Genomic DNA, 25,390 nt, shown 5'->3' on the forward strand with positions numbered 1-25,390 from the left:
TTCTCAAAGGGATTGCATTTCACGGCTCTCATAAACACATCTTGTAAAAGAAACAAGGTTGTCTTTTAAACTTGTGCTCCTGCTTGACAAGAAAAATAAAACCCAGCCTCCTTTCAGGACCTTCTGGTTTCGTGAGAAGTCAAGGCTTTTCATTTTTGTGAAGAATGCTTCTGTATCATTTTCCCATTTTTCATGTAGAAATTCAATATATTATGAAGAGTCAGGATTGATAAATAGGCCATTTATACTTTGGCTATCTGTGATTCTGAAAGTTCTAACTCGAAGAACTGGTTAAATAGAGATTTCTAAAACCCATAATGATGAGATGCTAATTAAATCCACTTTTTAAATGCTTTTTGAGAAAATCATACAGGTGACATGTACCATCCATCTTACATACGTGAGAGTTGCAACTTCTGGTCTAATTATACTTTCCTATATATTTTATGCTTGGCTATGTCAGTAACGGGTATTATTAAATATGGCTAGAACTTATTTTATTTTATATCTGTAGGTAATTCTTCATTTCAAAGATTATTAAAAAGAATTTAAACCACTTTTTTTTCATCTTATAGCAAAAAAAAATTGTGCGTTCTTTTGTGTCATTGGTAAGCATAAGAAAAAAATATACTTGCATTTTTGCTTGTATGTTATGTGACCTAAGAAATATAGGCTGAATGTTTAGTTTTTTCAATCAGAAAGTAAGTTTGGTGCGAGGTGAAATGGGCTAGATTTCTCCAGACATGCATTGGCCAATACAGTAGCCATTAGCCTTATGTGGCTCTTAAGCATTTGAAATGAACCTAGTGTGACTGAGATGTGTTGGAAGCTTAAAATGCACACCAGAATGAATCCAAAGAAAAAATGTAAAATATTTTACTAATTTAATATTTTGTTAATAATATTTATAGTGATTACATCTGGAGATATTTTAGAAATACTAAGTAAGATATATTACTAAAATCCACTTCACTTTTTCTTTAACTTTTTTTTTTTAAAAGATTTTATTTATTTGTTAGACAGAGACAGCCAGCGAGAGAGGAAACACAAGCAGGGGGAGTGGGAGAGGAAGAAGCAGGGTCATAGCAGAGGAGCCTGATGTGGGGCTCGATCCCATAACGCCGGGATCACGCCCTGAGCCGAAGGCAGACGCTTAACCGCTGTGCCACCCAGGCGCCCCTTTCTTTAACTTTTTAATACGACTGCTGGAACATTTGAAATTGCATGCATATGAGACTCTCATCTTTGAGAGTCGATTGATCAGGTTACCTCCTCACCCCTAATGTTGAGAGCAGTTTAAAGACATTTGCACCTTACATAGCATTAATTTTCATTGTCTCACAAATTTTATTAGAATTCCTTCAAGAGCTTGCTCATTTCTTAGAGATTTCATTTGTAAAAAGGCGATCTTAAATAAATTCACTTTGGTCAGTGAGCACGAACGTTGTGTAGTTTAGCTGTGTATCTGGATATAAAGGAAGCTCCTCTTCCTAGGGATAGAGCACCACCTTGTGGAATGTGCTGAATATAGCAGTTTATTCAATTCAAAGATCAGTTGAGGTTTTAAGATCTCGGAACAGGCAAGCTATTTGTTTCAGATATTTGGAGAAGAAAATGAAGACTCACGATAAAGACGTTTGGTTCTCTGCAGCATTTGCTCTCATAACCAGAGCTCGTTATCAGTTCTGGAACTTATTTTTCTTAGTTAGGTGATGCTGAGTTTGAAACAGTGTAATAAGACCATTTTGATTTGGTGTGCTTTTTAAAAATACAAAGGTCTCATTCAAGTTTTTGGACTATTTTTCTTTCTCCTCAAATTTCTTTTCTTCTTCTTCTTTTTTTAAATAAAGACTTTATTTATTTGACAGAGAGAAAGAGAGAGAGCGAGAGAGGGAACACAAGCAGGGGGAGTGGGAGAGGAAGAAGCAGGCTTCCCACTGAGCAGGGAGCCCGATGTGGGGCTCGATCCCAGGACGCTGGGATCATGACCTGAGCCGAAGGCAGGCGCTTAATGACTGAGCCACCCAGGTGCCCCTCTCCTCAAATTTCTAACTGAGGTTTTTGTATTTCATTATAAAAAGAAGCAGAGTTTATATTTTTGCCCCTTTTCTATGTAAAACTTGAGTGTGTTTAAATTACTTAATCCATACAAATAAGCTTCATTAGATAAATGAGGAAGAGAAGATAGATCAACAGTCATATTACATTTTCTCAAGAGCTGATTTCAGTTATTCTGTAGACATGCATTTTAAAAAGGGGAACATTGTTGAAAGGGCCTGGTTCACGCATTTCTTGTTTTTGTATGTTTCTTCTTGAGGTGTTACATGTACATACAAAGAGTAGATATACAATTTGTATCTCTTTACCACCGTATTTCATTTCAAAACCTGCCAAAAATAACTCCCAAATCACTGAGATCTTAATACTGAGGATAGAACAGACTTCTCATGATTTGGAATTTTATTAATCAAGTCCAGCAAAGTAATTAAGATATGAGCCAACATCCAGCCAATCAGCTAAACAAAATTCTCCAAAGCAATTACTACCTTTTGCAGGCTGACCTAAGAAGGAATAGTTATGAGAATGGTTATAAGGGAACGGGTCAGTTGGATTTCCATTTCATGTAGAGACCTTCACAGCCCATTTCTAAAATTGTGTGGCTTTATACATATTACCTTCCTTGAAATCCAACAATAATACGAAAGATAATTCTGATTATGAAACTGTAACACAGATACCAGGACAAAACAAACAAAGCCAAGGAGCTAGCCAACCAAATCTGTCCTAAGGAAGGAAACATGGTAAGGCTGGCCTCTTCTATTAGTAAAAGGAGCTAGAATGTACCCACATTGACAACAAAGAACCAAAATAATTGTTTCATTCTTAGGAAAACATTATTAGTCTGTTGCTTATCAGTTAAAAGGCCTTTATGAGTTTCTCTGGGGAGTTTCAGATAACTATTTAATACTCCATTGTATTACTGTTAATTATTTATTAGATAAACAGATTCTGAATAGGATTAAAAAATCCATTCAAACCCCACTTTCCCAAAAAGTCATTTTTTAAAATTTATCTTAGTTTAAGTGATAATTATTGTTCAGTTCTCTCTAGCATTTCCAGAAATCCATGCTGGTTTCACGGCCTCTGGTAAAGGCTTCTGTTGATGAGACGATGAGCGATCTTGACCCAGTGTCCCCCCTGAGAGACAACCATTTTTTGGTAGGGAAGTCTCCATTCAAGTGGAATCTTCCAAACAACCATCTCTGCCATCTCCCATATTCTTGCTCCACTCTTACTGTTTTGGTTTTCCTATCCCATCCCATTTAAGAAAGCAAGGCAGTGAGCCAAAAAACACCTCAAGGATTAGCAGCAAACATAGTCACTTGAGAGCAGGGTGCCACATGGCCTTTTTTGGTGTGAACAATCCTGCTTTGTGTGTATTGGTCCTAGTCAAGCCTGGCTCTGTAAGCACATTGTCTGAGATCAAGGTGCCCCACACCCGGGTAGGCTTGTTGTCAACACATGAGCTTCAAAAAGAACAGGATGCAACTTCCCTCCCTACTGTTCGTTTGCTCTTAATAGAGATTTAAGGGCTTCACCTATTTTCAGTGAGGGGTTGAACGGCTGCCTCTGCGGTCACTCTCTCCCAAAGCAGGAATCAGCACTCCTCCTTGGGACAAAGCTAGAATCCATGGCTCAAGAGGAGATTCCTAGGAGAAAGTGTTATTTCATGTCTTGTAAATAGCCATTCCTCAGGGAGGGTAGTGATCAATGCAGGCTAAGGGTAAAGAATATACTTTTCTTCCTGCTATTTCCTGAAGTGTACACAAGACTGATTAAAACAGATTATTGCAGGTTGTGATAATGGCATCATGAACGATTAAACAGGCGGAGGACAGACTTTGGTGGCAAATATAGGGCCTTTTATAGGAAACTAAACCAAATATGATCTTTAAGAAGGTGCAACCAGAGTCTTTGGGTTTGATCTGCTTTGTGTGGCCATGCGTTTCAGGCAGTGCGCATGTGGGATCCCAGAACAGGGGCCCCTTCTGTAGGAGAGACTCGCACTTTGACTCCAGCAGCTCTGGTGTGCTGCTTCTCACCGCCAGGCCTGGAGGGTAGGAAGGGGCAGTGGAAGTTACACTCACTGGGGATCAGAGTGAGGGCTGTGGTTGCTCCAATACCCAGGAAAAGACCAATCTACTCCAAGACAACAGCGATGAGAAGGCAGATTCCATGGACTAGGTATGGAAGCAAAGGGGGTGTGGAAGTACAGATTAGACTGTACTCCTGGAGGTGAGACCATGTGTTTCTTCTACGGCAGAGGTCATAGCAGGTATTACAGGTTCCTTCTGTCTGCTCTGCACTGCAGGGTACTGTCCCTAAGATGGCTCAGTGTGTCTTTGGAAACCTGGGATGCCAGAGGTAGCCTCTATCTGGAGCCAGCCTGTGGAAGAAGAGTAAAGCAAAAGAGATCCTATAGTTTAATATGAGAGCCTAGCTCTAGCAGAAACACTACGTTCAAATATTGGTTCTGCCACTTAATAGATGTGTAACTGAATAGTTTACTTACTTTCTCAGCATCACCAGTTCCATATCTGCAAAAGAGACATGATACCTATCTCATAGTTTTGTTTTGAGGATTCAGTAAAATATAAAACACTTTATACCTTGCGTGTTGTAAATGCTCAGTAAGTGCTAAGTTTCTATTATGTATGAGATTCTACATGGTATGAGTACTACTTTCTCATACCTTATTGATCACCCATTAGCCATACAGCTATTTTGTAATTGCATGGTATTCATTATTAGGAGTTTGCCTCATCAATGCAAATGAATGGCTGCTATGGGAAAGCAACTCTGGACTCATGTCCCATTGATAATGAATGGAGAGAAGGGAAGTGGTATTTGTTGAGTCTTACCATGTACTTTTTTGTACATTACCTTCGCTTATTATTACCAGAACTTAATAAGATAGGTACTGTTATCTTTTCTTTAATAATGAAGAAACTGAGGATTAAAAAATTTAAGTTGCCCAAACTCATGTCATAATGAATTGTGGAACTAGAATAGTTTTGTTTGAAAGCAGGATTTATGCTTTCTCTCATTTCATTTCTTTAGTAAAAAAATTGGGGGGGATATCCTATAATAACTACTTCGCTGAAATTGTGAAAATAGCAATACATAGATTCATTTATATTTCAGTCTTAGAACAATGGGTAAATCTTTCACCTCCCAAGCAACCGTTGGACTATGGCTGCTTTGGGGAGGGAGCATGACCTTGGGTGAGGCAGCTCTCTTTAGAAAAGAGCCACTCTTGAAGGGGCTGAAAGCTGTCAGCTGACAGCCTTCAGCAGCTTGGGAAATAAGTCCACCTGCCTTGAAGGGGAGCATCTGGGATATGTAGCCCAGCCTCTGTGACACCTTCTGTGATATGTAATTCAGAGAAAGGAGAAAAGTAACATTTAATGTAGGAATATAGACTGATCTTCAGTGTTCTATTTTCAAAACAGTTTTCAAGTAAACTGTTTGAAGCTTAATTTTTGGTGTTTTCCTTTCAAACACTAACAGTTCTCTTTGCAACTTCTACACAGAGTTGACTGTTTCCACCCTTTGATCTGAACTCTAAGACCACTATTGACAACCTGTCAATAAATCTCACCCTACGTAGTGAAAAAGTACCTTTTCTCTCATAGCAACAAGGGAAGATCTCTTTGTATATACTGCCATTGTAGATGGGTTTAAGATAAAAGTAGTGTCCTGTTTTTCTTCTTTATCAGATTTTAGGCCTAGAGATAAGGAATTTATCTAAGGGTTATTTTGTTATGAATACTATTAAAGAAGACATTGAATCAGTTCAGTTCAACTAGGTATCATGTTATATATATTCTAAAGGTATTTTAAAATTTTGTTTGACTTTTTTTTTTAATCTAAAGAGGAAATCTGGCTGGGAAGACAGTGCTTTATTTTTGCTTCTCTTTTATTGATTCCTTAATTATTTCCCCAGAGAGGTGAGCATGGACATTGCCTATTCTTTTCAAGGACCATCCTCTTCCACACCTAGTACCCTCATACTTTACTGAAAGGTATGAGATAATCATATTTGGTGTCTCTCTATTCTATCTTCCATACTTCAAGATTTGTCTGCTTGTCATATGATCTTTCTTCTTTCATTACCATTTGTTGAGTCTGTACCATGTGTTAGGTGCTCTTCTCTGTGCTTGGAATATGCTAGTGAACGAAACACACAAATGTCGCTGCCCTCATTGTGTTTACAGAGTAACTTGCATTTATATTCTTTATCTTACTTCTGTTCTTAAGCCGATCTCCTAATGTTTTCTTTGGAAAATATCTCTTGAATCTTCAAGCTTTCCACCTGATTTTTCAAAGTATACTCATAACTGCTTATTCTAATGTAATTTTCTCATAATCAGACTACCCATTGTTATTGTTTTCCACCATTGTTTAAAAGTAGGCTACATTTAGTGTCTCATATTCCTTAGTTCTCCTTCATTCTTTAACCTTTTGTAATCTAGTGTCTTACCTTAAAAGTTCGTAAAAGTTTCTCTTGGGAATATATACTCATGTAATTATCTCTTTTTGCTTCAACTGCTGCCATCCTGTGTCTCTCTTGGACATTGCAATAGCCTCTTTCCTAATTGGTCTCTTTGGCAACAATTACCCCAGTCTTTAAATCCATCTTGTAAGCTATTGGTAAAATATTCCTTGTGTTGGGAGGTCCCCAAGACCAACCCCAGTTTTGATTCACCAAGAGGGCTCATAGGCTTCAGCATGTGTTAGTACTCAATGGATGTGATTATGTTGAAAGGATACAAAGCAAAATCAATAAAGGGAAAAGGTACATGGGGCATTATCTTGGGGAAACCAGGTACAGCCTTCCAGAGTTTTTTCCCCAGTGCTAAGGCGCAATAGGACACAATTCTTCCAGCAAGGATTACGACAGCATGTGTGACATGTTGCTGACTAAGGAAGCATGCTAGAGACTCAGGGCCCATAGCTTTTATTGGGAGCTGGTCACATAGGCATCCTCTGCCTAATACGCAGCCAAAATCCAGACTCCCAAAGGGAAAGCAGGTGTTCAACATAAGCCATACTATTTATACAAAAAGTTTAGATACAGTGAGATAGCCTTTTTAGTTATAGAATGGTGGGAACCCTTCCAAAATCTAAATTCCCACATGCCAGTCAAGGGCCAGCTTTGCAAACAGACCTTTCTAAGGGTAGATGTTCAGGCCTGCTATGATAACTCTTTGTGTGTGTGTGTGTGTATGTGTGTGTGTGTGTGTGTGCTTCTCCTAAAGTATAGCTCTGATGCTCATTCATTCATGAAATATTTATTGAATATCTACAATGCGTTGGGCATTGTGTTAGGTACTAGAGCTACAGTATGAATAAAATAAGTAAAAAAAACCTCTGCCTTGTGTTGCTTTTGTACGAGAAAGGGAGATAATTAAAAAAATGTATAATACAATGTTAGATGGTAATCGAGGCCATGAAAGAAAATAAAAAGGTTTAATGATATAAAGAGCAATGGGATGGGGTGAACACTTTATTAGATGGGAAGGCCTGTCTGAAGAGGTGAGATTTTAGTAGAGAATAAAACGAGCATCCAGGCAAGGGGAATAGCAAGTGAAAGACATAGAAGTGAAACGAGCTTGGTATGTTCCAGAAACAGTAAGAAGATGAATATAGATGGGGCGAAATGTGGAAGGTAGAGAGTAGAAGAGCTGTTTGGAGAAACAGGCAGAAACCGATTATGTGCGCTCTCTTCAGAGGCCATGGTAAGGCGTTTGAATTTCATTCTGAAAATGACAGCGATTTCTAAAGCATTTTGAGCAAGGAGTGACATAGCCCAGTTTATATTTAAGGTGACCCTATTAGTTGCTGTGTCAAAAATGAGGGCAGAAGGGTAACAGGGCAAGAATGGAAGGACAGAGACAAATCCATTGCTATTCTAGAAGTCTTAACACATCATGGAGGCCTGGGCCAGGGTGGGAGCTAAGGAGAGATGAAAAGGTATTCTCTAATCACCCAGTTAGCTGCAGGATGTAGTTCTGCTACCTTACTCCGACCTTGAACACATGTTTGATCTTGAACACATCTTATTCCCACTAAAAATTTCTCAAAATTTTCTCTGATATACTTTATATTTAAATCAACTGAACTCTTTGGCTATTACTTAAATATGATAGATTTTCTCACCTCCATAACTTGTTTTATGCTCATGTCTCTTTATAAAAAATGATAATCCCCTTTAGCTATTCTTTTGCATCCAAATGTTATTTGTTCTTCAAAACTCCCTTTCCATGAGTTCTTCCCTAGTTTTTACTTTAGAATTAATTTCTCTTTTGTGGCTCCATATATTTTACTTCTCTATTGTTACCTAAAAATCTAACCCAAACTTTGTGGCTTAAAATACCAATTTTACTTTGCTCATGATTTTGTGGGTCAGAAATTCAGGAAGGGCTCAGCCCCATTGTTCAACAGATATGCTATCAACTGGAGAAGCTGAGACTGGAGGGTCCATTTCCAAGATAACGTCTTCACTCACAAGTTTGGCACTTCAGTGCTTCTTGGCCTTTTTCCATCTCCACATGGTACCTTGTCCTTCAGGCCTTTTGTTTCTCATAGTATGACAGCCTCTAACATGAAGGCTGAGGCCTCTAAGAGAACAAGATGGAGGCTGCCAGTCCTCTTAGAGGTTAGGTCTGGAAGTGGCATACTGTTGCTTTCATTGTACTCTATTGGTCACTGAATTCACAGGCCAGCCCAGATTTAAGGAAGTGAGGGAAAAGGTTTTATTCCTTGCCAAGAGAACAACAGAGGCACACATGGAGAAAAGGAATTAATGGCAGCCATCTTGGAGACAACAATCATACCAGAGTACTTTACTCAAATTTCTATTTTCATAGTGTTCCTTGGTATTACATGTGTTAGTATAGATGCCTCATATCCCTTATTAGATTATAAGTTCTTTGAGGGAGGGAATGGTGGCTGGTTCATCTTTGTACCCCTAGTTTCTAATTGGTTCTCTTATATATCACAGATTTTCAATGCCCACTTTTTGGATAGAATTTACATGGCAATATTCTTAGGAAATATATGCTAAGGTGAAAAAGTTACTCAGTGCAACAAATCATTATTGACTATCTACCAAATTCAATAGATTGATTAATTGTAAGGATTGAACATTTCACAGTTTACAGAGAAATTAAAGTCATTAAACAATTACTGGGCAAAGTTCCTGGATGCGTGCTGTGGGGGACACAAAAATTAATAACACCGTCTTTAACATACATTTTATAATTTGGTTCACAGCAGCTGTCCGAGATGTGCAGAGAGAATTTGCCGGCTCCATATTACAGATGAGGAATAATCGAGGGAGCTTTTGGCAGATCTGGACTTATAATTCAGTCTCTTAATTTCCAAGACAGTAATACTGCCTGCACCATGTTGAGGCCCAATGCTTAGTTTATGATCATAAACTAATACGGTCATAAACTTACCCTTCCATTTATACCTCTTACTACTCTTCGAGTACTAGATATACTTGTCTTATGAACAGACCCCAAACTTCCTTATAATTTTGCTGATATTTCCCCTTATTTATACTTATTAATATTTAATGTTGAAATATTAATATTGATCGAGGTGCTGCTCTGTGGCTGATACTATACTAGGCACTAGAGATACAGAGGTGAGTGGAGAATATTTCTTACCCTCAGGGGCTCTCAGCCTAGCAGCAGAGACAATGTCTTCTTAATAGGGTCTTATCTTTATTCCTCTTTTCCCCCCATTTCTTGTTGAAATGGGGAAATCCTACTCATTTTCAGAGGTCAGCAAAAATGTCCCCTCCTCTACGAATGCATTTTTATTCCCTCTGATCATCTTATCACTTTTTTATGGTAGTTTTCATATTGTTCATAGTTAGTACTTATATAGCTGTCTTCAACTTCTTTGGTCTCCTACACTGCTGACATTTAGGAAAAAACAAAATTTAGGTTCAGTTTATAGTACCTAGTACGGTGTAGGCGCCTCCATGTTTTGAAATGCTGATTAAATTATAATAGACACTTTTAGGTTGCTTGAAACAAACTTTTTTTTTTCTGTCTCAATCTGTAGCCTCTGCTCAAGGCCTTGGCGGCCATGATCATACCCTGTGACTGACTCTCCTACTGCAGTTGATTAGACTCGGAATGTGCGCATGACCCATGGCTTGTCAACTCATTAGCTGAACCGCCGCCGATCAGCTTGTCACATTCTCGAATGAGTTCGTATTAAGACAGGGAAGTTTCAGTTTGTGGTGGGTTTTTGTTTTCTCCTGTAATTTGTTTTTGAGTCAGGCAACCATATTGGTTTATGTACAAGGAGACAAAGCTCCTCAGGAGAAAAATTGAAAATGAGATTCATCACATAGAGTCTGAGGAGGTGACTTTGGTCCGAGTTGCTTCCCAGTTCAGTGTCCTGTAAGACTGAGCTTCACATTTGTTTCTTTCTTCCTGAGATTGCCTTCCAGATGATTAAGTAAATCCTCTTTCACTTGACTATTCCTTTGCAACTTAAAATGTTTTGACCAAAACATTGCCAAATTCAGTCTTTTCTCAGTCCACATCTTCCTCAATCTCTCACTGCATTTTTAAACGACTGCCCAGAACTGCACTGTAGAAATGTTTGCTTTCCTTAGCTTTTAAGGCACAGATTATCCCATTTCCCCTCTTACTTGACAGCTCCTAGTGTGCTTGCCTTTCTTTTTAGCCTACTAAATACAGGCATTTCTTGAGGGTTTGCTCTTAGCCTTTCTTTCCTTTGTCCACACTTTCTCTCTTGTTGTTCTTGTCTATTCTCAATATATCAGTTGTTATCTCTATGAAGTCAACTATTAAATATACTCCACACACACATACCTTATAGCTTTGAATTTTCTCCTAAGTTCTACTGTTTGCTTAATTGGTATCTGAAGCTTAACAAGTCAAAACAGAATTCTTTATCTTTCCCTCCAGATGAGTTGATATAGCTACTGGATAATATTTGAAGTACTTCCTCACTCTTCACCTTATGAATCTGAGTCCTCATGACTTTTTAATTTTCTTTTAATGGTGTTATTTTTTTCTTAGTACTATAGCGGTAATTTTTTAAAATACCCTTCTGGGTGTTTTAACATGGAGCTAGACTTTCAGGATATATTATGATTAATAATAGATTCTACTTGAGTAATAATTGGTAATTATTACTTGAACCCTACTTGAACCCCACATTTCTGGACCTGGCCTAGATCTGGCTGTGGGATGGGAAGCTATTTTCATCTCATCTGCAATTCACTTTAGATACCTAGGAGGCAGGAAAATAGTGACTCCAGAGTCCTAGGAGTGAGTTGATCTTGTTGACCTAATGTAGTGTCCCCTTAAACAGTGTTCTGTGGGCGAGAGCACCATGTGATATTGGTGCTGGATGACTTACTTCACAATGTCCAGCACAGTGGTTAGTTGTACTCTAAGAGACTGCTCCTCTTACATAATACTCTTCTTGAAATTCAACTCCTGAACTGATTTGTTAGCTTTTGCAATAGAACCAGGGACTCTGATGAGATCTACAGAAAGTAGGATTGGCTTTAAGACAAGAGTGGCTTTAAAAGTAGTTGGAACCTATCTGACTGATTTCAGAACATCCAGATTCTTACTCCAGCCCAAGAAGAGATCAGTCAGCTTCCGCTTGGCATGGGGTACTATTGGCTAGTGGGTGTCTGTCAAATATATGTGATATGCAGGTAACCAAGCATTGTGGCAAGATCTAAAAGATCTTGAGAATGAAGCCCCTGCCCTCACACAAGAATTTTAGACTGTTGAGAATTCCATACAAGTTCTAATTCAACCACATAGAGCAGCTGATGATTATACTGTTTTGTTTAGACTCCTAGTGCTTGAGGTCTGGTCCTGAATATGTTTAATTAGGAAATCTAAAATACTTCCCTTGGCTCATACTGAAAGCATCCAATAGCAATGCACATTGTAAGGCATGAAGCAAAAGTTGGGTTATCTAGAGCACAGTTTACTGAGTATCTTTACTGATGGGTTCTCATTCTAGACCACAGTGGAAATTTATGATCATAATTTGTGAAAGATTCTGAGCTGTCTTCTGGACTATCAAAGAGATAAACTTATTTAGATGTTAGGGGATTTTATTGTGTGTAGTGTAAAACACTGGTAGTCCACATAAGCATTTTAAAGTACCAATGCTAAGCAGCCTTATTTCTTGATCATTCTGAATAAAGAGGAATTTACCGCATCATGAATTCAGCATGTTGGAATCGTGTGGGAAATAGTGTTTTGTATTTTCTTAATAAGCCAATTCAATGAACAAAAGATGTATAAAGGTATAAAAAACTTTTCAGCAACTGTAAAAAGAGCTACTATTTATTGACCACTTGCCTAGTGCCCAGCACAGTGCAAGGTACTTCACATACATTCTCTTTCATTGTCCTGTCTTGAATTAGCAGAATCCTTAGTCCTAAGGAGGGTTTTAGAAAGAAAACGATCTTCAGAGGCAGTCACAGCTGGATTTGCCATTACATAGGTATGTCACCTTGTATAAACCGCTTTTATCTCTGAAGAGGTTTGTCAAAAGGATTCACGTACATCCATTTTATCCTCATAGGTATATTAATATAAAGCTGGTCAGAATTGGTAAGCGTTCAGTAGTGTTTATACTAATCCTTTCTTGCTGAACTGATTGGGTATGAGTTGAAGATGAGTTTGTATTTTGCAATTTGGAACCCACCTACAGTTTTCTCAATCTATTCTCAAAGTGTCCGGTTCTTCTAACTGCTGTAAAACTCTTCGGGGGCGGGGGGACTAGACAGCTGGAGATCACCGCAGCATATTGCATTTGAATAGGGTAATTAGATAACAGTGTTTTTGGTTTTTGGTGTATTTGTTTGTTTACCTGTTTGCTTTTTCCTTAAGATTCCGCACAGAGACCTGCTGGGGCAGTGTTCTGAAGAGAGGAGCAGGTTCCACGCAGAGGTAGATTAAGAGATTGTAGCATTAGGCACATCTCTTTTGAGAAATCATCACTGTTGGCTAATTAAGACATTAAAAGAGAATCAATCAAATCCCTTGTTATACTTGAAGGTACCCTCATGCTTTAAAATTATTTTACATCCTAATTCTTTTTTAAAGGTTATTTTAAAAGCGATGCATGCTTAGTATAGAACATTTGGAAAGCATAGAACCAAATGAAAAACATAGAGCTAGAGGTGGAGATAGAGATAGTGATAGAGAGAAAGATACGAAAAGGAAAATTAGAATCATCTGCCGTTCCACCACTCTTGACTAACCAGAATACAATTTTGTTTCTGTATTCTCCCCATTTTGTAAAGTGTTATAAGATAACATGATTTGTTATATGGTTTCCCATCATATAGATACCCTATAATTTATTGAATCCAGTCCGGAAGTTGGAACTAGACATGCCCTTGAGTAGAAGAGGTTGAGGATGGGATGGACTGTGGGACCAGGACCAACTACAGATATTGGGAGGGAAATCCATTCAGGAAGGTACTTCATGGTATACAGAGAGCACATGTAATGGTTTCATCAGGACAGGACCCAGGCACAGAGGTATGTGAGCAAGGGACCCAGTTAACCACATCTAGAGGATCAACTGAAACCTGATTCCAGGAACAAGGCAGAGCCTGGTTGTTAAAACTTTGCCAAAGAGTCAGTTATCAGAGTTGGACTAGTAACAAGGTTGACTCGCTATCTGGGTGCTCCATATTGAACTAAAGTTCCCTTCTCACGAGAACGCTATTGGTCCGAAGCCCGAGATAAGACTGGATAGCCAGGAGAGATTAAGTGGCTTCCACTGTGGAGAAGGAAGGTGTGGGGGTAGGAGGGTATTGGAATCCGACAGATCACAGTAGTGTTACCCAAAGGTGATTATCAATGTTTCAGAAGTTAGAGGGATATATGGTGATACAGAGGAGCCAGTCTTCGATTTAGTGCTATTTAACACTTCCATTAAATTGATCAATTAGAGAACAAACCTTGATCACTCAAATGACATTAAATAAAAATAGTAGCTTGCACTTTGGGAAATAAGGTTTTGACGTTATTGTGAAAAACTGGATAAATGATTAAAACCCGGCAGTAGCTTGGCAAAGACAAATGCCCAGAAGTACTTTTAAATGGAAAACAAATGCTACAAATAAATTATTTCTACTAAATTGCAGACCAAAGGATTGAAAATCTTTATTTTCTGGTTGACCTTTTCTGGAAAACTTATGAGGTATTGATGGAATTTTAAAACTGTGACATTAGCAACTTTATTCTTGCCAGTTTTCAAGTCTCCTGAAATTTACTTGATTTTGTGGACTCCAGTTACATTTAGAACAAGAATAAAATATTTATCAGACTTCTCTTGGTGCTACTTGGCAGGTCCTTTTCAGAATAAGTGTTGTATTTTTTGGCTACAAGTCAAGGAAAGTGGTTACCATGAAATTATGAAAAAGAAAATTTGGTTTCTCTAGTGTTGGATGGGAAAAGGTCACTAAGCATTACTAATTACTGCTTTTGCTGGTGTTTTAATAAGAACTTTTCTAAGAAATTGAATTTTGAGGACATGAGGTCAATTGAGTACAAGAGAGAATTACTGACTACAGAATAGAGAAAAATACAGATTAGCTGAAAAGACATCAGAATGAGTCATCCCACTTTTCTGAAATGGAAATATCAGTGCAGCAGAAAATTTTATTAGAATGATTTTCATGTGTTACATTAATAATCTGTATTCAATCTCATTTAAAATTGTTATCTTACTTGAAAACTATAATCCATTGAATTTGGCTAGATTTTTTTTTAGATGAAGACAAGATGAAGAGGTTGTGATAAGGGAACATTTATAGCCTGAGATGTGGGCTTCTCAGGGCCCTGGACATTAGAGAAAGATGTAAAAATGTCTGATTTAAATGCACTTTAAAAGAAGTTTCTGCCAGTGGCCCTTTTTCTTGGAGATTACCCAATGCAAGCGACATTCTTTATCTGGCAGGTCACCTCAGCTTGGGCCATTTATATGCCTAGCCATGGCTATCTAGTTATCTGACCTCCTGGAACAGAATCCTGCCTGTCCTTTCTAATCTTCCTGCCACCAAGAGTGTTTAATGCTGCCTCAATGACTCCTTTATGTACTCAAATGCCATCATTCTGATGTCTTAACTTTTTTCCCCACAAAATGAAACAAAGCCCAATTCTTTAACTTTGGTCACTATCATATTTAATGATCGTGACTGCAGAGTCTTGTGTTCTATCTCAATGAATGTGTGGTCATTTTGCCAGATAGTATAATTTAAGAAAAGAAGCACTTTATTTTGGTAAGATCAGTTTGCCTTAGAAACTTGGCATCTTTAGAGACTAAAAATAATGTTTTTTTTTTAATCTTTTCAAAGTCATGAGATAAACCAGATTCTTCAAGTAGTTCACATAAAGAAATTTTATTTCTTAACAACTTTTTACCTGTAGAATCCTTCCTGATACTAGTGATTTAAATTATATTTTCATCTTTCAAATGGGAATTTCTTCATACTTGCAACCACGTTGAATGTGAACAGTTGCTTCTTAAGAGATTTGAAAACTGTTCCTTTCCTGTGAATGGAATGAGCATTGAAATTAGGGAAAAATTCATGACTAGACAGTAAGGTATTAGTTTTTTCTAATCCAAACAGTAGAGCCAACTGGGTTTGAATCATAAGGTTCTGTGGACATAGATATGATCTTTGGGTTGCTACTGAGTCTGTAGAACCTGAAGAAAAATCTTTACCCAGTCCAAGGAAATGTTTGCATTTTAGTTCAATCTGCATATGTTCAACTATGCTCAACTTCAGACCTGAAGATCACATGAAGGCATTAGACAGCCTCTAGCATACATGTTTTTTTTTTTTCCAGATGTTTTATTTATTCATTTGAGAGAGAGATCACAGAGGGAGAGTGAGAGGGAGAATCAGATTCCCTGCTGAGCAGGGAGCCCGATATAGGGCTTGATTCCAGAACTCTGGGATCATGACCTGAGCTGAAGGCAGGTGCTTAACTGACTGAGCCACCCAGGTGACCCTCTAGCATAAACGTTAAAATCTATTTTGATATCACCAGTTCTAGAGTCTTCACCATCCCTTTCATAGGCGAGTCTTTCTCCCAAGGTCTCTGCCAGCTCTCTTGCATCAACCATTTATCACCCCATGTGAATGCCTGGACTTCCATCTCTCCGACCCCCTACCTATCTGAAAGAGAAAGAAAAAACAATTCTACAGCTAATATACTTTGTACCCAACAAAAATAACTTCTTTATATGATCATACTGAGCAGTCTAGTCCCTTTCTGTTCCAGAGTCTTCATTCCAAAATAACATTTGCTCCAACATTTGCATATTAAAAGGCCTTTTTGACTGTGTGTTTTGTCCTTGAGTTTTCTGGTCTCCTAAGTTTTGCAGAGAAAGCTTTGAAATGGCAGGTCCAGCTGAAAGGTGTCAGATGATTTTCTTAGTGCTCAAGCTAGAACACTTGAAAATTCCTTGTTCATTCTTTTATCCCCAGTATGCAGCCATTTGAGTTTTTGAGGCACATGATGGAGGGCTGGTGGGCAATCTTGATGGAGAATGGAGAGCAGAAGATAATCTCCTTTTTCTTCCTGGCAAACCTCATGGATCAAAACTTTCTCCCATTACATTTTCCCCATTATATTACATTAACCGTTAGTCAATTCGCATATGCTTTATAAACCACATGTAATTTTAAATCGTTTCGTTTGTGTGTGTGTAAAGGATAACGTCAGAAAATTGTATCTCTGGGCCCTTCGATTTGTACCATATGTGTGTTAAAAATAACCTGAAGTGTTCAGATTAGAGAAGAATGAAGGCTAATTTGCTCATTTAATTTAGGAACATTATTGAGGCCTGGGACAAGAAGTTCTTTTTCCATGAATTCCTGATCTGGCTCTGGCAAATTCTTGTACTTTATAGAGAAGGAAGTAAACTCAGTGCCCAGCCTATTGACAACATTATTTTTCATTGCCTTTATGTAGATCTTGTACTCCCAAATTCCCAAAATTTTTGTTTTGCTTTTGCTTAGATCAGTGAATCAACATTCATTTCTTAGAATTGTCAAATACCTAGTATCATTACTGTCTACTTTATTTTTATGTTTTGGTTATGATGAGTCTATTCGTTTTTACCAAAATGCTAAACATGGCATTGTATTTTGCTATTAATAGTTTGCTCCTTGTACATTATTTTCTCTATGACATACTTTCTTTTTATTTCTATTTTATTTTTTCTACTTTATTTCTATTAATCTTATTCATAGTTAAGTAAAATACATGTTAGATGAATTGAATTGTTAAAAAAAGATGGTAGAATGGAAACTCCATGAAGGCAGGGATTTTTGTCTATTTTCAGCACTTACAAGAATACTGGGTATATGGTAGGCACTCAATAAATATTTGTTCAATGAATGAGGAAAATAAACTATGATTTTTCCCCAACTTGGTTAATATTATCCTTAAGGTACTGGTGTTTTTATTGTCCTTTCCATGTGATTTTCAATTAATGAGTAGCCTTTAATCTATTTTAAATTCTCTAAGAAAATTAGTCTCATTATTTTACATATATGTTTATTTCTACCAAAATAAACGTCACAGTTTAGGCATCTTTCTATCGTGTTTTTCTACAATGTTTTCGGATGACTTTAAAATTGAGGGCTCTCCTCCAAGGAAGACTTGTCATCGAGATTATTCACAAAAAGTGTCCTAGGCTTTGAAACTTTCCAAAGGAAAAGCTCAAAAAATGTTTTGAGCAACTAGAAACGTTTGAAAAATGAGATACTTTATATAAGCTCCAACTCAGTGGTTCTTAACCTCATCGAGGCCAACAGCCCTTCTGAGAATTTGATATTTATCAAACATCTGATCCTGCCAAATGCACATACCAACATATAACCCATCACATTCACTTTAAGAGATTTATAGGCCCCTGAAAACTCGTTCATGAACTGTCTGTGGTTCTTGGGCTCTGGTTAGGAAACCTGACTTTAAAGGCATACCCACTACACTTTAAATCCTTGAGCTCTGGGTCCAGATCTGATTTATCCTCCACCACAAGAAAGTGCTTTATATTTAATCAATACTGATCAAATGAAACAATGTGTAGTAATAAAAAAGTCATATTGTTTAATATTCCTATTTTGAACTTCTTACTGTCCACATAGTTACATAGGTTAATAAAATTTGTGTTAGGTATCTGTCCTGTCACATTGTGATATAAAGAACCTTACTGTGCCCAAATGGAAGGGAGATAACAGAGTATTTTGATAGAAGGTTGGGGCTATCTGAATGACATTTGTAGGGGAGCCAGACACAAGGGAAAGGAGCAGTAGCAAGTAGAGGTAAATCTGCTCCTGTGTAAGTGTCACTCTGTTTAAACCTAACATCCATTGTTCTCTGTGTTTATGAGTCATTCCAATTATTGCCACTGTGTGACATGTTGCCATTATAGCTCTCACTATATTCTTTTTAGAAAATCAATACAAATTGGATTTATGCAAGCACAGAATCACACAATACACTTTAATAAAAGAATAAAGGAAAATGTTGGCATCTCCTTTTAATTAAGCACTTGTTCACTTCCATTATGACAAAAGAAAAATAATTATTTGTTTAGAGAAATACAGATGAAAGCAGCAATATTACAAGTGACCGAATATTAATATATCTTGTCAGATAGGACAAAAGGTATCATGGGCTTTCCCATTTATATCAGTGCATTTCAGGAGACTTAATTCTCCTGTATGTTTTTGGGGTGTTAGATACAAATAATCTGAGATGTGAAAGGCAGAAATGTTTTATCCTTTCCTTCTTTTTTCTGGTGTATTCTAGCATAGACAGAGGATCACAGGAGAAGGCTTTGGCCAAATTCAATCAATTAAGTGCAAGCCCTGATCTACAACCTGATGTATAAACCGACGTGTGAGGGAGTGGGGGATGTGGAAGGGGCTTGGGGAGAGGATGGGTTTGGAGGACTTGCTGTTAGGAACATTTATCCATGGAGAACAAATTGAGCGAGTTAGCTCTTCTTCTGCTTTGGTTTTGCTCCTTTCCATCATACTTCCTCCCCCTCTTAGGCCTGCAGGTCTCCAAAGAATCTTAGTGCCAGTGACCACTCCTCATTCTCCCTCTGGATTGTGATCACATTTTGTTCTTCCTTATCTGTGCTCCAAGTCTAATGTAGTGATTGGATGAACTAATTCCTTCATTTCACAAATAATTGTAGTGCTCCTACTGAGTGCCAAGTACTGTGCTAGGAATTCAGTGGAGAACAAAACAGACACAGTTCCTGTCATTGGAGAAAGAAGGAGAGAAGCGAAAAATCCAGTAGGATTTATCGAGTATATAGTGTCCTCATATTGAGGAGGAGGTGAGGGTAAGGAAAGATTTTTTTTTTTAAGATGGGAAGAGATGACCATACTTCACTGTTGCTACCGCTGACATTGCCCCTCTCTTTCCCCCAACTCTATGATAACTAAACACTCCTGTTTGATCTAGAAAAGACTGCTATGGCCATTATGGTAAAAAATGGTGGGAAAAGGGTAAGGACTGGGTAAGAAAGAAGGGGAGGATAAATTTGTAGCCACGCTGACTTGTTTCCTCTCCGCAGGTGTATTTTGGCAACCTGATAATGCTCGTCTCTATGGCCGTCAAAAGAGAGGGAGCTTGGAGGGAAGAAAGTGCAAGGGAGAGAGGGGAGAGATTCCCTTTTCCAACACTTTGCTCTTCACTGCAAAATGTTTTCAGTGATTTCATGCCAACCTCTTTGTTTTCTTTAAAAAAAATACTGCTTAATTATTAAGCTAAGAAAAGAATGTTGTGTAGAGTTTAGAAAATGTGGTAAGGTTCAAAAAAGAAAAGCTCTCTTGTAAGCCCACTGCCTTGAGACCACCGCTGTTAATATTTTGATGTCTTCATATAAAATGTATTTCTAAAATGTGAACTTACACTCTCCATTTGGTATTTACTATGATTCTTCACCCTCCAGGTCATTAAGTATCATTTTTAAATATATCTTAATGGCTGCATGATTTTATCACTGTATTGTACCATGATATTTGGTTGAACATTTAGGATGTTCCTAGGATTCTGCCTTTATCTTGCTGTCTGCATCACTCTAATATGAACATCTTAGTCTGTAAATCTTTCTGTAGTGTCAGAAAGACAAATATGGTCAACTCTCATTGAGTTACTACTGCCAGAATATGCAACCGCTGGGTCTAGATGGTGCTCAAGATCTCCTAAGCTCCTGGGGTGAAAAAAATAAACAATTATCTCTTGCAACTTTTCTACTCTATTACTGGACTCATCTATTTCCTAGCATTGAAGGGGCTAACTCACGAGCCACGTAGATTTACTGACAGAGCCTCTGGCTCTTTCTGATTTCTTGTTGGCCTGAAGTAGATCTAAACTGCTTCTTTGATGTTACAATCTCAATGTTAGAGCCTGCCCCCCACTGCTGCTCCTCCCGCGGGTCCATCCTTCTCTCCTGTGACCATTAGATACATAGAGCATGTTTAGATTACCTGAAATCCTTTAGTTAAGAACATTTGTGCCCAGTTATAGAGTAATGAGTTGCATGCAGAGATCAAATCTGATTTATTGATATGGAGATAAAATAATAATAACTCACCTTGAGTGCATAACGTGTCAGTCTCTTGAGTAAGCGATTTATATAAATCACAATGTAATCCTGACAACAATCCTATGACATGGTAATGTTATTACCCTCATTTGACAGATAAAAACCCAGGCAAGGAAGGGCTGCATAGCTGGCTCTAGGTCACCCCAATAGGCAGTGGTTAAACCAAGATACAACCGTAGTTGTCTGTCTCCTGAGCCCTCACCCTTACTCATGATGCGTATCATAAACATATGGGCATAGTCGTTAACTTAATTCCTTTTTCTTTTTATGTTCCTGGGCTAACATAAAACCAGGAAGCTTTGTAATTCTTACCTGAATTTTCAAACCAATTTTTTAATTTATTTCTAATGTTAGGTTTCTTTTGATTTTTTTATCAGGCAGAGAGCAAAGATGAGGATTTATAAACTCATAGAATGTTGGAGCTGGAGTAATCTCAGTGATGCCCTTGTCCTATCATTTAGTTGTGTAGACTTAGGTTGTAATTTTAGACCTTGCCTGGATGAGGTTGATTTAGATTTCTCTTCTGATCTCTATTCCAGTTGCCTCGTCAGTGGCAATGAGTCATCCACACCAGTCTGTGAGATTGATATCTTTATGTTCTTCTCTGGTGAATAGGGGGATCCTTCAGTTTCTATTTCTGCCCCTTCAGAATACTCTTATCATCAAGGACAGAGCCTGTGCTAGAGCATAACTGTCAGACACACTCACACTATTTGACGAAAATATTGCCTACATGCTGCTGTAGGACTCTGAGCACAGTGCTGTGATTATGGCTGGTACGAGGGACATCATTCTGCCGGAACGTTTCCTTCCTTCCTTCCTTCCTTCCTTCCTTCCTTCCTTCCTTCCTTCCTCCCTCCTTTCTTCCTTCCTTCCTTCCTTCCTTCCTTCCTTCCTTCCTTCCTTCCTCCTTTCTTCCTTCCTTCCTCCTTCCTTCCTTCCTTCCTTCCTTCCTTCCTTCCTTCCTCCTTTCTTCCTTCCTTCCTTTCTTCCTCCTTTCTTCCTTCCTTCCTCCCTTCCTTCCTTCCTTCTTCCTCCTTCCTTCCTCCTTTCTTTCTTTCTTTCTTTCTTTCTTTCTTTCTTTCTTTCTTTCATAATTAGTGACAGCGTCCTTTTTGGGTATGCCTGCTCTGTCTGGTCCAATTAAAGTTGATGATGATTTTTATGTCATCAGCCATCATAGTTTTTGTTCCATTTGTAGAACATTGCTTGCAGGGATGTTGAATACTTTTTTTTTTTTTTTACTTCTTTTTAAACTTGTCACCAAGTTGTTACAGAGGTTAACAGCTAAGTTTTTCAGTGTCAGCCTCACCTGAAAATTAATCACTGCCTAAACCAAAGGTTATTTCACCAGGTTAATCCCTTTAGACAGCTTTGTATAACTTGGCAGTTCATTAGTTAATTGGAAACTACTTCTGATTTTATTTTTTGAGGTAAATGCTTTATGGGCTCTAGACATTTTCTTTGGCATTTTTTTCCTTTCCTTTCTTTTCCTTTTTTTTTTTCAGGATCCTATTTATTTATATATTTATTTAAAACATGAGCAGGGGGAGGGGCAGAGGAAGAGGGAGAGAGAATCTCCAGTGGACTCCACGCTCAGTGTGGAGCCCGACGTGGGGCTCAATCCCATGACCCTGAGACCATGACCTGAGATGAAACCAAAAGTCCAATGCTCAACCAACTGAGCCACCCAGGTGACCCCCCTCTTTCCTTCTTTTTTAAAAACTAATTTGATGCTTGCCTGATACAAGTGGGTCCTGTTGGTTTTGGCTCGATGCCTGCCATCGAACACTGAGAGTAATCCTGCCTTCTATACTGAGTTCCATCACTGTCTGCAGTACCCAACACTCAAAACCACTTTAACTCTTTCACCATGCTTCTGAAAGCACTTCTTCAGTCACAATTGACCACCTGCACATCAAATCCTTTTTTCTTTCATTCTGTTTAGCTGTTGTTCCTCTGGATACTGCTAAACTTTTCTTTGATATTTTCCTGTTTGATTTCCATGATGAACATTATTTACTGTATCTCTTTGCCTTTTTTTTTTTTTGGTCTTTTTTACTAGTTCTTTAACTTCCACTTTCCTACAAGTATTAAGTGAACTGTATGAGATGGCTGCTTCTATCATTCAAAAATTGCAGTGTGTGTCTCTAGCCCCCTTTATTCCCTTCTTCTCTTGCTTTATGCTCTCTTTTGTTGACTTTACTAACTCTCAAGATTTCACTGATTACCTCTGGGCTGATGCAGGCAAATTTATATCTCCAGGTCCATTATATCACTCATAATATTCCATGTCTTCTAGGATCTCTCCATTCTGATATTTCACTGGAACTCTAGATTCAGTCTCATAGTCCTTCCTCCATAGCATCCCTTCACCCCAGCAGTCAATCTCTGCCTCTTCCTCTTTTCTTTTGCTGCCATTACTGTTGACCAGTTTCCTGAGCATGAAACTGAAGCTGTTTTTGACTTCTCCCTCCCTTATACTCAACAGGCTATCAGTTACCAAATTGTATAGATTTTATCCTTTAAATGTCCTTCCCCCCCTTTTTATCATGCCAGTTTAAACCTAGACCATTTAAACCATTGTGCTATTTTAGCAGCATTTACAGGTTCATTCTTTACAATGTAGACAACTTTGTGTAAGTTTATTTTCTTTTTAAAAAAGATTTATTTATTAATTTATTTGAGAGAGAGCAAGAGAGCGAGTGCATGAGTGGGGGGAGGGACAGAGGGAGAGAATCTTCAAGCAGACTCCCTTGCTGAGTGTGGAGCCCCACGCGGGACTGGATCCCACAACCCATGAGATCATGACCAAGAGTTGGATGCTGAACCCACTGAGTCACCCAGGCGCCCGTGTGTAAGTTTATTTTCTAAAGCATGATTCAGAGAGTGCCTCTTCTCTGCTAGGAAACCCGATTATTCACTGTGTTCAAAATTAAGTATAATACTTAGCCAGATATTTGAGGTATTCCACATTCTCATCCCTAACTTTCTGCTTTTTATTCCGGTACTCTGCTCCCCATATCTTACACTTCAGTTACGCTGTTGCATTTTGTTAATTCTTTTTTTTTTTTTTTTAAAGATTTTATTTATTTATTCGACAGAGACAGAGACAGCCAGCGAGAGAGGGAACACAAGCAGGGGGAGTGGGAGAGGAAGAAGCAGGCTCTCAGCGAGGAGCCTGATGTGGGGCTCGATCCCATAACGCTGGGATCACGCCCTGAGCTGAAGGCAGACGCTTAACCGCTGTGCCACCCAGGCGCCCCGCATTTTGTTAATTCTTGATCAATATCGTGTTTTCTACATCTACACTGTTACTCAAGTTGTCCTTCGTAACTGGAGTCTTTGGCTCCATTTATAATAAAACTGCCCATATTTTCGTCTTTTAATAATACCTTTATTGATTCTCTTAAAATGATCTAATCTTTCCTCCTTTGAACCCTGTAGCATTTCCTGGTTTTTCTGTGGCATTTTTCTTACCGAGCTCTGTATTATTTATATTTGTTGGTCAGTCTGTCTGTCTATCTACCTATCTATCTTTCTCTATCTACCCACCCCTACCTCTCTACGCTACCTCTAGCCTAACTTCAAAAATGTAGACACATGATTTTCTTTCTGATCATTTTCCTCCAGACATGCATGTACTCAGACAGAGAAGGTAATCAATAAAAATGTTGAATGGATGGATGAACGTGTTTTGCTCATTTTCCAGTGCTTGCTTTCCTTTACATAGTATTCCTTATATTAAAAAATATTGCTTTGTGGAAAGAAAAAAAAAGATTTGGAATCTGATAGAGTTAGGTTTAGATCCTAGCTCTCTGATTTAGTAGATATGTGACTTTGGACAAACTATGTAACTCTCTGAGCTTCTACTTTCTCATCTACAAAATAAGGACAATCATACCTAGTGCTTAGTGCAACATGTGAATGAGATTTCTGTGAAAGACTTTGGCAAAGATGAGGAGTCAGTAAAAGTTTTATTTTTTTTTTTATTAGTTCTTTTTTCCATTCATTCTTCCTTTCCTCCCTCTATTCTCATGTATTAAATTTCCTGTACAACTCAGGTGTTAATTGTATTTTGTTTGAATGTTATTTACTTTTTGCTTCTGTGTCTCTCGTTTCCCCAACTAAATATCAAATTCTTTGAGAGAAGGAGTAGTTCTTATGTTCACAACAGCAGTTAAAGTTAGGCTGTACATACAGAGTCACTTCACAAACACTCATTGAATGCATGAGTTCCACCCTTGTGCTTGGTCGCCATTCTATATAGGCTGCATCTCCATCTCTGCTTCTATTTGGCTGCTTCCCTCTTGTTGTTACCAGGTCCCCCAGATGCCTACTCTCCTGCTCACCGTGCCTTTTCTTCTTCAACTCTACTGTAGATAGTTCTAAATCTTTCTTTCTCCGGATTTCTAACATTTAGAGCACCTCTTGTCAGCAGGACCAGAAAAAAGTGCAATAGAATCTGTTGGATTTAACTAGTAAGCCAAATATGTCTCATAAACTTTTGTTTCTTTCAACACACTTGCCTAGTTTATCCTTTTCTTTGGTATTAGAGGGAAGCGTGCATGCAATGAATGCTCTTGATGAGAAGGGACATAAATTTAGAGATTGGAGCAGTAACTTAATTGTCTGGAAAGGT

At 38.2% G+C, this 25,390-nt stretch overlaps 1 protein-coding gene across 9 annotated transcripts in view; it reads left to right on the forward strand.

Annotated features, from left to right (window-relative positions):
- The window catches only part of TMEM117 (transmembrane protein 117), a 509,455-nt gene that overhangs the window by 69,972 nt on the left and 414,093 nt on the right, over positions 1–25,390 (forward strand). The window lies entirely within an intron of this gene.

This window comes from Ursus arctos, unplaced genomic scaffold (genome assembly GCF_023065955.2).
Source record: "Ursus arctos isolate Adak ecotype North America unplaced genomic scaffold, UrsArc2.0 scaffold_26, whole genome shotgun sequence".
NCBI classification, from domain to species: Eukaryota; Metazoa; Chordata; class Mammalia; order Carnivora; family Ursidae; genus Ursus; species Ursus arctos.